This window comes from Panthera tigris, chromosome B1 (genome assembly GCF_018350195.1).
Source record: "Panthera tigris isolate Pti1 chromosome B1, P.tigris_Pti1_mat1.1, whole genome shotgun sequence".
Taxonomy (NCBI): domain Eukaryota; kingdom Metazoa; phylum Chordata; class Mammalia; order Carnivora; family Felidae; genus Panthera; species Panthera tigris.
This window is the reverse complement of record NC_056663.1, coordinates 8,420,250-8,435,650: the sequence shown is the minus strand read 5'-3', so window position 1 is coordinate 8,435,650 and position 15,401 is coordinate 8,420,250. Positions and strand designations below refer to the sequence as shown.

Below are 15,401 nucleotides of genomic sequence, written 5' to 3'. Positions count from 1 at the left end.
TGCATAGCATCTTAGGGGAGAAGAGAGAACATGATAAATTTTACATGCCCCACAAAATTATCATTTGCAAAAAAGAACTTCCTTTATCTAAATAAGATGCAAACAGGATAAATTCCTGTACAAATATATTTAGAAAGTTGCTGCATTTATTAGACCACTAAAATGGGAATTTTCCTTCAAGTGTGGAAAAATATAGTTAATCAAATTTTTGTTTGAAAATGTTCAACTATGCCTTAAAACCTTATGTTTTCTTCTTCCCCAAGACCTTGAGACTTCTCACCATTTAAAATTTTTCTTTTCTTTTCTGCTCTGGAGAAAGAGATTTAGTTATTGGCAGTATATCACAAGTGAACCTAGAAGTATAAATCATTTGCCATTTAAAATACCTGTCCTTGGGGCACCTGGGTGGCTCAGTCGGTTAAGTGTCCGACTTCTGCTCAGGTCATGATCTCACAGTTCGTGAGTTCAAGCCCCGCGTCGGGCTCTGTGCTGACAGCTCAGAGCCTGGAGCTTGTTTCAGATTCTGTGTCTCCCTCTCTCTCTGCCCCTCCCCTGCTCATGCTCTGTCTCTCTCTGTCTCAAAAATAAATAAACATTAAAAAAAATTAAAAAATAAAATAAAATAAAATACCTGTCCTTTTCTATACCAATTAATTTAAATTATCCCCGTTCCTCCTGTTACATTAGTTATAGTAGCTTTGTAGAGATTTTTGTTGAATCAAGTAATCTCATTCTTATGTAATTTTCTCAGACTTTTTAAGAAAATCATCTTACTCCGCTTTCAGACATCCTGGGACTCTGCAATAAGGCACTCATTGCCAGCCAGGTCTGTATTCCTTATTCATTCACTGTATAACTTCTAGTTAACCATTTAAATCTATTTGTCTCAATTGATTTATCAATAAAATCGTGATACTATTCTCCCATAATCCCATGCTTATGGGATATTTAGTAGAATAGGTTGCCCGGGGGGGGGGGGGAAATCTATGAAACACTGAAAACAGCTATTTCTTTTTCACCTTCCCCCAACAAGGTAAATGCTACATTAAAAAAAAGTTAACTTTTCTCCTGATTGTTCCTTTACCCACTCATCCTATCTTTATATAAGCCTCCTCTTTTGATGCAATGCTACCAAAATACAACATCAACAAAACTTTTTATAATTGGTTTCTTTCTTCTACAGCAATAATTCAGCTGCTAAGAATTGAAAGAATAGTAGTTTGCATGCCATTAAACCAAAAATAGAGGAGCTGGATACTGAATTTTAGGTGTATTAGTTCTGGTGACTATCCCTGAGAATTGTGTAGTACGTACATTTTAATGGAATAGTTCACAAGTCAGCAAAGGAACAATAAAAGAGGAGTCTCGCTAAAATATTTTAGACATTTTTTTTGTAATGTAGTCTAAGTACATCATACCTCAGATGACTCAAGCATTACTGGAACATTAGGCTTCCCTGAGAAACTTGTTCCCATTCAAGTCAAACAAGGAGAGACCTCACCCCACCTTATTTACAATGCCTGGTGGGACATTTAAAACTTCTATTGTTGATGGAGTCTCCACTAGGAGCCATTTGCTTGAGGAAGTTATTTATTGCCTGGAGGTCAAAGGCCCTCAGAGCACTTGACCCAGAAAACAGCCATGTTCTCTCTGCCTCTGTTTCTCTCTTTTTAGGACATAAAAATCCGAATTTTAATAATCAAGTAACAATATCAGCTATATGACTATGATTGATTTCCTATTACCCTCAACATTTTGTATTTCCCTTTAACAAAAGAAATGCTTGGTTATTTTTTTCTGTTAAATTGGAAGATTTAACATTAAAGATTTAATGCTAAAGATCTAGAATGGAATATAGAATTTTAGTTTGAGATCCGGAACCCCTTCACAAAAGGGAAGTTTTACTTATCTTACTAATTCTGGCTAGTGCACATAGGAATATGAAAAAATGGGTGACTGGGAAAGTTTTAATCTAATTAGAACTGAATTTGCAAAATATCAACACTAAAAGAATACATAAGGAGAAAGAAGAAGTAGAAAATGATGAAGCAACTTCATGAACCGCTTGGCTGCTACACATCTTGAGATAAATAAATTATTTATTAGTACTGCGTTAGCCATACTCGGCAAAATGTTCAACATTTAGAAGACATTTTCTAGGGGAAAAAAGGGAATACTGTCACTGTTGAAATGATTAACGATGTTGTTTTGTAGCTGTTAATAAGAATAGCGATTTTGATATATAACTTCAACGTTATATATTAGAACATCTGCAGATATATGGTACGTGATCACTGCAGAGATTACACAGAACATACTCTACTTGTTAGTATACACATGTGATTTTTGTTTAGCTCATGTATATTTTCCACACATCTAAAATATGTAAAATCTTCTCAAGCCGAAAAAAAAATCAAATAAAATATGTAAAATCTATGGCTTTTTCATCGTAAAATATAAAGCAAAACTAAGTTATGACTATTCAGTTTGAAGTTAATAATCTTAAATGAAAATTTACTTTAAAATATTTTGCATTTTGACTTACATGTTAGCTGTACTGTAGCAGGAAAAACAATAACCACAAATGAATAAGACAAAATGAGGGGCCGAAAAAACTCTAACACAAGAGAACTGAGCTCAGATGGCTAAGCCTGTCACAGGGGTCAAAAGCAGAACTGGGGAGGGGCACCTGGGTGACTCAGTCAGTATCTGACTTCAGTTAGGCTCATGATCTCACAGTTCATGAGTTCAAGTCCCACATCAGGCTCTGTGCTGACAGTTCAGAGCCTAGAGCCTGCTTAGGATTCTGTGTCTCCCTCTCTCTGGTCCTCCCCCACTCACTCTCTTTCTCTTTCTCAAAAATAAACATTAATTTAAAAAAAAAAAAGGAGAACTGGGGACACACCTGTATCAGAATAAAATCACGAGGAAAGAGAACAAGTTCAAGGAAGAGTGACTGGGAAAGCAAAAGAGGAAACTTAGAATCACTGGCAGTTTGGCTTCAAGAAGGTGTAGACGGTCATGTTCCCATGACACGTGCTCATGTGGTGCTCACTATTCTTGTTTCTACGGATTCTTTTTTTTTTTTAACATTTATTTATTTTTTGAGAGATACAGCATGAGTGGGGGTGGGGTAGAGAGAGAGGGAGACACAGAATCCGAAGCAGGCTCCAGGCTCTGAGCTGTCAGCACAGGTCCTGACATGGGGCTCGAACCCACAGACCAGAGATCATGACCTGAGCGGAACGCAGATGTCCAACCAACTGAACCACACAGGTGACCCTACTTCTACTGATTTTAAACACCTCTACTGATTTTAAAATGTGGTAAAAGCAGCACATTATAATAATTAGAGTAAGAAGCTAGATTAAGAGCTCTCATTAATAAATGGGTTTTTTTTTAACCATCAATCAATAAGTGGACACTTACTGACTACTCCATCCAAAATAACCCTTTTTTCCTCAAGTGCACATGCAGCATTCACCAAGATGACTATACCCTACATGATAAATATGAACAAATTTAAAAGAAATGAAATCATACAACTTATGTCCTCTGACTATGATATATTGGTTTCTAGCTTAGAAATCAGTAACAGAGGAGCACTAGGTGACTCAGTTGGTTAAGCATCTGATTCTTGATATTAGCTTAGGTCATGATCTCACAACTGTGAGAAGGAGCCCTGTGTGTGGCTCTGTGCTGACAGTGTGGAGCCTACTTGGGATTCTCTCTCTCTGTCTGCCCTTCCCCAGCTGGTATGAGCATGCACTCTCAAAATAAATAAATAAATACATAAATACATAAATACACAAACAAATAAACTTAAAAAAATAGAAACCAATAACAGAAATATGGCTGTAATGTTTCCAAATACTTAGAAATTACATTACATACTCCTAATAATAATACATGGGTAAAGGAGGGCATTTCAAGAGAAATCAGAAAATATTTTAAAATGAACAAAAATGAATATCAAAACTATGGAATGCAGGTCTGAAATCAATAATCTAAGTTTCCAGTTTATGAAATTAGAAAAAAGAACAAAATAAACTTGGAACAAGCAGAACCATGGAAATAATAAAGAACAGAAATCAATGAAGTAGAAAAGGGAAGAACAATAGAGAAAATAAAAAAAAAACACAAGGTAGGTAATTCTTTAAAAATACTTTAAAAATTGATAAACCTCTAGCCAGACTAACAAAGAAATAAAGAGAAAAGACAAATTATCAGCATGAAGAATGAAAAGGTGGTATCTCTACAGACCCTACAGATAACAAAGATAATAAACACTATATAAGTAACTTTACATGCATAACTTTGACAATATGGAGGTATTCTTCAAAAATCACAAATTCTAAAACTCAACTGACATGAAATAGAGAATTTGAATAATGCTTTAGCTATTAAAAGGATTGAATTCATTGTTAAATCCTTCTGAAAAAGAAAGCTCCACGTCCAGATGGTTTTACTGGTGAATTGTACCAAGCACTTAAAAAAGAAATAACACCAATTCCGACATCTCTTTCAGGAAATAGAAGGGGAGAAAATATTTTGCAACTCTTCCTTAACTTCCTTAACTTAATAAAGGATTTCCATAATGATAAAAATCCTATAGCTAACATCATAATTAATGGTAAGACTGAACATTTTCTAAGATCCGGAACAAAGCAAGAATGTCTACTTTCCTTACTCATATTCATCACCATACTGGAAGTTCTAGCCAGTGTAATAAAATAACAAATCAAAGGCATTCAGATCAGAAAGGAAGAAATAAAACTATTTCTATTTGCAGATGACATGACTGTCTACATGTAGATTGCCAAGGAATCTACAAAAATGCTCCTATCAAGGTCACACGATACAAGGTCAACTCACAAAACTCAATTGTATTTCTATATAGTACCAACAATGAACAATTGGAAAGCAACATTAAAATATATATTTTTTCACAATGGCATCAGTCAAATGAAATACTTAAGTATAAATATCTCATCATTCCTCACCTGCAGGTGGGGACCATTATCCCCATTTTATACAGGAGGAAACTAAGGCAGAAAGTGAGTGACTCACCTTAGATTACTCAGATGAAAAGTAGCCACTTGGAAGTCAGCCTGAGCCCACTTAATTTCAAAATGTCCTCTTAGGCTCTTATACAGAGTGATGCTAAGAAAGATAGTCTGTTCGCTGTTTCATAACCTGTGTTGAACCCTAAGTAACGTGAAGTTAAATAAGAGAGAGGCCTTTCGGAAAACAGACTAACTACATTTTTTTTTTTTAATTTTTTTTTCAACGTTTTTTATTTATTTTTTTGGGACAGAGAGAGACAGAGCATGAACGGGGGAGGGGCAGAGAGAGAGGGAGACACAGAATCGGAAACAGGCTCCAGGCTCTGAGCCATCAGCCCAGAGCCTGACGCGGGGCTGGAACTCACGGACCGCGAGATCGTGACCTGGCTGAAGTCGGACGCTTAACCGACTGCGCCACCCAGGCGCCCCCAGACTAACTACTTTTTAAAAATGCAGTTGCTTAATTTTCCTGACACTGATTAGAGCAATCCACTATTTGGATGTGAGAGCGCTGCAGTGCTCTGTGACCTGCACTGATGGTTTCATTTTCTTGCACATATTTGGCAATATATACACATAAGCCAGGGACTTGAGTTCCCAACTTTTATTACCATTTAAAAAATATACAAAAGACCATATGTGGTTGAAGAAGTTTCCTGATATATTGGAAAGATAAATTTTAACTGACCAAGTCCTCAAAAATCTTATTTAGTGTTCAGCCAGAATGACTGATACACCTACCTTCTTCTTACCTAGTTCTCTGTCTTCTCAGGACAAATTTAAGGCAATAATCTACAACTGCATAAGATGTAGCAGGGTTCTACTGCCTGGCATTCGAAAATGTCTGTGATGTCTGTCTATATGTTTTCTAAATATGAAATACAATAAAGTGACTGAAAGTGATAGAAGTCAGAGTTCTCCAGAAAAGCAGAATTAAGGAATTGGCTCACATGATTGTGAGGTCATGGCAAAACCGAACAGTGGGGCAGGATAGTAACATGGAAACTCAGGCAAGAGTTAATATTGCAGTATTGAGGCTGAGTTTTGTCTACTCCAGGAAAGTTGTTTTTGTTCCCAAGGCTTTCAACTGATTGAAGGAGGCCCACCCGAATTATGTAGTCACTTCCCTTACTAAAGTCATCTGAACTGTAGATATTTTACCCCATGGACAAAATACCTTCATAGCAAAACCTAGATTTGTGTCTTTCAAATCGCTGAATATTGTAGCCTATCCAAGGTGACACCTAAAACTAACCATCACACAGATAAAGCACAGTATTTCTCAAAGTGCATGTTAAGATATTCCTAGGAGTATATAAGGAAACTGTTCAGAGGTTGGTGAGTCACCATGTCAAACAACTGACAGCTATCAATGACAACTTTTGCCGGGGGGGGGGGGTAAAATATTTTTCCTAATATATGGATATGCTCTACTTTCTTCTTTTACATTGTTTTACCCTCACACCCATTTGACTTCCATTCTCTTTTCATACCAAGCCTATATCCTCATAAAGAGTCATGCAGCTAACGTCTATTTTCTAGAGTGATACAGTAAGATTTTCCTGACTCTGTACAGGAAAATACAGGAAAACTAAGATGACAGTTGATGACACCCTCTCTGTGAAATAAAATTGCCACTGTCCAATGTTCACTGTATTAGAACTTGTTAATATTTCTCTAATTATGGTAGGACTATTTGTTCAAGTCAATATTGTTTAAAGAGAGAGAGAGAGATCCTTTAACATTGAAAAATAGTCTTCAATGAAAATCTCATGTATCAAATGTAATATTCCATCTCCTTTATGAGAAGCCCCATTTCTTTTTTGTTTGTTTTTTTATGGGGGGAGGGAGGGGTGCAAGTGAGCAAGATGAGAGAGAGAGAGAGAGAGAGAGAGAGAGAGAAGTAAGTTCAGCTGGGTCTCGATTTTTATACAAGGCAGGGCTTGAGCCCACTGGAAGAGGGGGCTCATGCTCGATGAGGGACTCGAACTCAGAAACTGTGAGATCATGACCTGACCTGAAGCCAGATGCCTGACGGCTGAGCCACCCTGGCACCTGCCCCATTTTTTAAAAGTGTGAATTCTTCCATACTGTTTTTCTGTTGCTCATCTTGAAGTGTTAATTGCCCAAACACTGATACTGCTGACATGATGGCCATATGCCACAGGACCTCTGGAAATAAAGAGTTCTCAGCAAATACTTTATTGCCTTCCTGTTTTCTTTATATACTTTTAACCTGAATTTTGTACTTATGTAAAGAGCACTAACTCCATTGATGAAGCAAATATTGCTACCTGCTATTATTACTTCATTATGTGTCTTTAAGGAAGTGATCCAGGCTTAGTGAAAAGCGTTTAGAGTCTCAGGAGACTAACGCAATGGCCAAGAAACTCTTGGCAAATTGTAAATCTTTAATGCAGAATGATAAATTGGTCCTTTCTTCACTTTGAACTGATGGATGGGAATAACATGTCCTTGTAGTTACTTACTCCAGTGCAATGCTAAATAGTTCTCTCACTGACCTTGGTTTAGATGTTTTCCAAATATGTGCCCTTTAGCCCCTCCTCTTGATCCATTTTTTTTAGTCAAACAGACAGTTGGAATATTTAGGCTTTTCTTCTAAATGTTTTCGTCCACTAACTTTTTACTGTTTGTTGTTATTGGTTGTTGGGGTTTTTTTGTGTTATTTCCAGCATTCTCAGGGTCCTAGTGGCCTTCCAGTACGTGTTGGGCACAATCTCCCATCTCCCACACAGCCTCTCAGTGCCCACTAAGATAAGGCAATCCGAAATTGTCCTCAGCATCCACAGCTAACCACCCTGAATGTGCCTCATCTCGTATGCTCGTAGAAGCTAAGCAGGGCTGGGCCTGGTTAGTATTTGGATGGGAGGAATTGTCCCTGGCACAGCCTGATTAAAAACTTGTAATACTGTGATGTGATCATTCCAAAATTAATTATTGCAGTTTACTTATTATATCTTATAGATTTGAACTAGAATTATTCTTCTTCAATGATGTCATCACACTTTCACTGGGGGGTGGATAAAGAAGGAGATGAATTGTCTAACATGCACGTAGTTTTGCACAGGATATTTCTCTGGGGAGGGAAAAGGAAAACAGAATTTATAGTACATGTACTTCGCGTTGGGCACTATAAATTAATATTCCTTGCTTTCTTACTCTGCATATCAACTCTCATAGCTGGTATTACATGCCCAAAATCCCTTATATAAAATCCTCAGGCTAAATAGGTCTCAGAATTGAGAAATCTCCAAGTGTTAGTATCTGAGGCCTCTCCCCTCCATCAATAACATGAATTCCTCAGTGAAATTCATGAACACCTCTACAGAGTGGGATAAATAAAGGCTATAAATAACCTCGTGTCACTTCTGGTCAACTTTGCTGACAACGGGTTCAAGGTTTCGCTGCCAAATAAGAAAAAAAATTTGTTTGTGATGGTCTTGGGTTTCAGAATTGTAAGTAAAGGATAGTACACCTGTATTAACCCAATTTCAGAAGAAGGAACTGGGCATCTGCAGTGATTAATACAAACCAGACATATACGCAATTTAAACCTACACCTGTCATGTGCAAGAACCATTTTTTGCTGCTGCTGTTGAAACCACATTAAGGATTTATGCATATGCATTCTTTAGGATTAATTGGAGAATTCAGTTATCCAAGGGACCTTAAAAACAAAAGCTTTATGGGGCGCCTGGGTGGCTCAGTCGGTTGGGTGTCTGATTTCAGTTTGGGTCATGATCTCGCAGTCTGTGAGTTTGAGCCCCGCATCGGGCTCTGTGCTGAGCATCGGCTGGAGCCTGGAGCCTGCTTCAGATTTTGTGTGTGTCTCTCTCTCTGCTTCTCTGCTTATGCTGTCTCTCTCTCAAAATAATAAATATTTAAAAAAAAAAGCTTTAAAGGTTATTATTGAATCAGTACTTTTAATACTTTTGAACAGTTTTCCATTGTGATCACCAATCACACTATCACAGGGGAGGTTATTTTTCCATCTTTTTTAGTTTATTTATATTCATTTTTTTAAGTTTATGTGCTTTCCTTAGCATATAACTTCAAATTAGCTCAAGTGGCTATCAAGGGATCGCTTTGACACAAAAAGTTTGATGCTAGATTAGACCTGAAGGACCCAGGAGGCTATTGTTTTCATGGCCATCCATGCGAGCTCTTAAATAATTCTGGTCTATGTTCACATCTATTCCCGTCCTACAAAGGCCTCACCTTGTCAAGCTTACAAGCGTGTGTAGGCTATGAACAGGTATCAACTGGATACCACGGGCATGATGACAGTGCAGTTTTGCCTGGGCAAGAAAAGCTGGCAAAAGCAGTGCAAATACTCTGTGATGCTATTCAGCCAGAACTTGGACTAGGGTTTTTAGAAAAACATGATGTTATCCTGAATACCAGATGCTGCGTGCTAAAACTTTTGGACCAAGTAATCCTTTATTGGAAAGCCAAATATAGTCCCCATGTGTTGCAATCAGCCAGAATTTTCTACACTTACCATTCTACCCTTAGGTGAACTTCCCCTGATTATACCACAAACAGAGAAACAGAGGGTAATTCTAGTGGAATGCTTTAAACTGGAAACAAGTGACATTATTATTACTGTAGTCAATGAAACCTTAGGTACAATTCATGCCATGAGTTCAAAGTAATGGTACTTTAAAAATCACTGAAATTTTCACTTGGTTGGCATTCACATTAAGTAAGAAGACGTACAGCAAGATAATTCTTCTTAGAAAAATTGTCCATTACAGGCAAATTAATTAAAGATTTGGCGAGCACATTTTTATTACCTCCAGAAAATTGAAATGGCTATTAATATTATAATAATTGTAATAACTATTTTTAATCAGCCATATTTAGGTCTTTACCAACAAATTTTGGTCACTCAAACAATAAAGCTGTTAGGAATGTAGCATTGTGACCAAAATTCAGAAAGGTAGTGTCATTATGCATTTTAAAAGATGTTAAGTATATGGTACCTATTTTCCTTTTCTTTTTTTGATAGAAAGTTACAATTGGAAACTACGTAAAGGTAACCTAATACTGACTTTATCTAAGAGAATTATTATACCCCCCCAAAAATGTAGTCAATAATTTAGATTCTACTTTTGATTTCTTTTGAGCCATTTGTAATATACTTATCACGTTGGCCTAAAATTACAACACCTTGGTATATTTAGCATAAAACTTCTCACTATGGGTTAGAAAGAAAAACAAATAATCCTCTACTTATACTAATGAATCAAACTTCTAAATGATATCATTCCTGGGTCCAGTGTAATTTTTTTAATGTGCCAGCAAAATTACATTAGTCACAAATCACTAGGAGCATTTGTGCATAAACAATGTAATAATATCCCTACTACTCTTAGCAAAATTTCCCTTTGACTCCTCTTCTAATAACTGGAAAAACTTCTATCTCTAGGGATTTTAAACAATGCCTAATATTCTCCAAAATATCTTTCAGTATCTCTAACATAATGTATTCATGGCCATTTAAGGACACTTAAATAATACTTACGTCTATTCTCTAGGTAATAATAATTCCATTTATAATATCAAAAAATTAGTATTTACAGAGAAACTATTTCATTAGTTTCTGGATACATATACCCTTCACACCATTCACACTGATTGCTGAGATAGAAAAAACATTATACTGCCCGTTATGATACCCATTCAGGCATACGAAATGAAATATGCCCAGAAAAGACACACAAGTTGGAAAATGACAACTTGGTTTCCCCCCGACTCTGGCTGAAGATAAAATAAAGAGAACTGAATCAAATAAAAACAGATTAACCATCCCAGCATTTCATTTCAATTTAAGCATGACATATAACAATTGGCCAGCCAAGAAAAGAGCGACGAGAGAGGGACACACAGTAAAATATTTTCAAAGTGGTTTGAGACAAAAACTTGTTGCTGTTTATTCAATTGTATCCTTAAGAACAAGAACAAATTAGAAAGATAAAAGAATAGATGGGGGATGATAGGGCATGAAGAATGGAGGAGTTAGCTCCTTATTAATATTGTTCCATTGGTTTGTGACATGTTTACACACGTTCTTCTGAAGTATGTGCAAACTCATAAAATGATTTTGCCCTTTATTTTCGTTCTGATTCATTATTTGCTGAAACAGTAATTTTAAAACTTCAAATATCAAAGGTCTAAGACTAGACTATAGGAGCAGATAAGCACCATGCATTAGCACTGGCAGAATGGCAGTGTATTACCAAGAGAAATACTCTGGGTCACAGAACCAATACAATACGTGGAAAGAGGTCTACATAAGAGGAGGTTATTTCAGAAATCTGCTCACACAGCTATAGAAGCTGAGAAGTCTCACCATCTGCTGTCTGCAGCTGGAGAACCAGGGAAGCCACTGCTATCATTCAGTCTAAGTCTGAAGGTCAGAGAACCAGGCATTTTTCTGTGCAAGGGCAGGAGGAGAAGGACTTTCCAGATCAAGAAAAGAAAATGTGCCCACCCTCTACCTTTTCATTGTACTGGGGTCCTCAACAGATTGGACAATGTCTACCCACACTGGGGAGGGAAGATCTTCTTTACTTAGCCTTCTGATTCAAATGCTAATATCTTCTGGAAACATCCTCTCAGACACACCCAGAAATAATGTTTTACCAGCTGCTTGGCCCAGTCAAGTTGACACATAAAATTAGTTGTCACAAATCATAAGAAAAAAATCAGCTGGAAACTTCTCTATTTGAAAGACTTGTTGATTGGGGCACCTGGGTGGCACAGTCAGTTAAGCATGCGACTTCGGCTCAGGTCGTGATCTTGCAGTTTGTGAGTTCAAGCCCTGCATGAGGCTCTGTGCTGACAGCTCAGAGCTGGGAGCCTGCTTCAGATTCCATGTCTCCCTCTCTCTTTGCCCCTCCCCTGTTCTCTCTCTCTCTCTCTCTCTCTCTTTCTCAAAAATAAATATTAATAAAAAATTTTTTTTAAAAAAGAATGCATACTGTTGACTGCATTTAAAAAAAAAAAGGAAACGCTTGATTATTGTAGAGAAGATAGTTGGAGAAACTCCAGCATACTATTTGGGTATTTCCGCCTTGGTAAATTTACACAGATCCAGTATCTTGTCCTCAGGTCTGCAGGGTAAGAACTTCATTACTTGAATTACTTTGGTTTAACAAAAGGTGATTAAGCCTGGGAAAACCTATTGACACCATTCAAACAATCTTACTCAAAAGAAATAGAACATATAGAGGCCAGAAGGTCAATCTATTAATTTTCCAAAAGAAATTACAGAGACAATAGGTCTACTTGAGCAATTATGTATCAGAATATCTTCTTTAATCGATGTTTCTCTACAGCCCTCAATTAATTTATCCAATTTCTCTGTCATCATCAACTTACTTATGGTTGGACAACATATTTTACTTCTTTAGCAGTGGCTGAAATCCCTTGAATCAAACATTTTTGTTCATAGGATTCACCAGACCCAAATTACTCTTTTAAGCTTGACTGACTCCACCGCCTGGGGCATATGTTTCTTGAATAAGATGTCTGACACAGTAGTCCATGTTTAATTTAAATGATTTCTATCTTGGGCCTTCTCCTGCAGTTTAATTCAAATGAATTAAATATATGTTTGCTGCAACTCCACTGTGCACAGCAAATGAATATGATCTGGTGTGTCCTTCTTGAATGTGACAGAGTGGAAAGAACAATGAGCTTTGAATCAGAAGCACTGAATTTCTAGGCTGTCTCTGCCCCTCGGTGTCTGTCAGATATGGAGCAATTAACTCACCTTCTAAGTTTGTTTCTTCAGGTATGCACTGGTGGTCCCACATGATATATCCTGCAGATTTGTTTTAAGGATTGAGTCATGAGACAATTGTATACGAATGGTTTCTAAAATATAGTTTCTGTGTCAATGAAAGATACTATAATAAAAGACACAGGAAGACCTTGATCTGAACACCTATGTTAGGGACTTCTGGCCATTTCCCAGAGTCAGCTTTTTCTCAGTGCCCTGAACCCCTCCTGGAAATGGTAACAGGAGACAGAATCTGCCAATCAGATAATATACAGCCAGTGCTCCTCAGTGAGAAGTCATTTCATCAAAACATAAGACCAGGAAATTAGAGGTTCTCTCCTAAAAATAAAATAGGGAGAATGGGAAAATAGGGAATAATTTCAATTTCTGTAATAATAAATTATAAGCCCTGTAATAGTTTCTACGGCTGCCATTAAAGAAAACCACAGGCCAGGTGGCTTAAAAAACAGAAGTGTGTTTTCTCACAGTTCTGGAGGCTGGAAGTCCAAGACCAAGGTGATAGCAGATTCAGTCTCTCTTGAGGCCTCTCTCTTTATCTTACATATGGCCATCTTCTCGCTTTGTCCTCACCTGACCCTTTTTTGGTGCATGTGCAACTCTGGTGTCTCTGCCTCTCTCAGAAGGACATCTGTCATAATGGATTAGACCAGTTCATTTAAATGTAATTATCTCTATAAAGGCCCTACCTCCAAATACAGTAACATTGGGAATTAGACCCTCAACATATAAATTGGTGGTGGGGGGGGGGAGCACAATTCCATCCATAACAAGGACCTGTATACCAACACAGTGGCAATGGGAACAAAGGGAAGTAATATTTGAAAGAAATTTTCGAGATAGAATTAACAACATTAGATGAGCAAGTGAATTTAGGAAGTGGGAAGAATGAAAAAGAATTAAAAAGGCTACCTTGGCATTTGGCATATATTCATCCTTGTATGAACATGAAAGACACAGCCCCTAGTGTAAAACAGTAGTCCTTCTAGAACGTGTATGAACTTAAGCGACCACTGAGTTAATAGAGCCTGCTATATACATAGGACTTATATATATGAACCCAATGGTAACCACAAATCAAAAACCTATACTAGATACACAAAAAAATAAAGAGAAAAGAATCTAAGCATCGCACTACAGAAAGCCATCAAACCACAGGAGATGAAAGCAAAAAAAGAAGACAGGAACAGAGAAGAACTGCAAAAACAACCAGAAAACGATGAGCAAAATGGCAATAAGTACATACCTCTCAATAATTACTTTAAATGTAAATGTCTAAATTCTCCAATCAAAAGACTGAATGGATAAAAAACAAAACTCACCTATAAGCTGTCTATAAGAGACTCACTTCAGACTTAAAGACATACATTGAAAGTGAAAGGATAGAAAAAGATATTCCATGCAAATGGAAGAAAAAAAAAACACAGTAGCTAACTTAAAATAGACAAAAAAGATTTTAAAACAAAGACTGTACCAAGAAAGTAAGAAGGGTGTCACATAATGATAAAGGGATCAATCCAACAAGACAATATAGAAATGGTAAATATCTATGCACCCAACACTGAAGCACCTAAATGCATAAAGCAAATATTAACAGACATAAAGGGAAAAATTGACCATAAAACAGTAATAGTAGAAGACTTTAACACCCAATTACATCAACAGATAGATCATCCTGGCAGATAATCAACAAGGAAGCAATGGCTTTGAATGACACATTTGACAAGATGGACTTAACTGATATATATAGAACACTCTAAAACAGCAGAATACACATTCTTTTCAAGTGCACATGAAACATTCTTCAGGATAGATTCCACAAAAAAGGCCACAAAAAAGTCTCAATAAACTTATAAGACTGAAATCATATCAAACAACTTTTATGACCACAAAGGTATGGAACTAGAAATCAGATACAAAAAAAAAAAAAAAAAAAAAAACAAAAAAACACCAGGAAAAGGCAAACACATGGAGGCTAAACAACATGCTACTAAACAACAAATGGGTCAATGAAGAAATCAAAAAGGAAGTAAAAAATAATTGGAGACAAATGAAAAGGAAAACACAAACTCCAAAACCTTTAGGATACAGCAAGAAAAATTTCAAATAAACAATCTAACTTTACACAGAAAAGAAATAGAAAAAGCAGAAAGTTCATAGAAGAAAGGAAGAAATAATAAAGATTAGAACAAAAATAAATAAAATAGAGACTAAAAAAACAATAGAAAAGATCAAAATGAAATCAAGACCTGGTTCTTTGAAAAGATAAGCAAAATTGACAAAACTAGCCAGACTCATAAAAAGAGAGAACACTCATAGAACAAAATCAGAAATGAATAAGGAGAAGTAACAACTGACACCACAGAAATACAAATGATTATAAGAGAGTATTATGAAAAATTGTATGCCAACAAACTGGACAATCTAGAAGAAATGGATAAATTCCTTGAAGCATACAATCTTCCAAAACTGAATCAGGAAGAAAAGGAAAATTCCAACAGACTGAT

The 15,401-nt window shown here is 36.6% G+C and overlaps 1 long non-coding RNA gene across 1 annotated transcript in view; it reads right to left on the bottom strand.

The window, feature by feature from the left end:
• The window catches only part of LOC122237830, a 245,857-nt gene that overhangs the window by 187,282 nt on the left and 43,174 nt on the right, over positions 1 to 15,401 (bottom strand). The window lies entirely within an intron of this gene.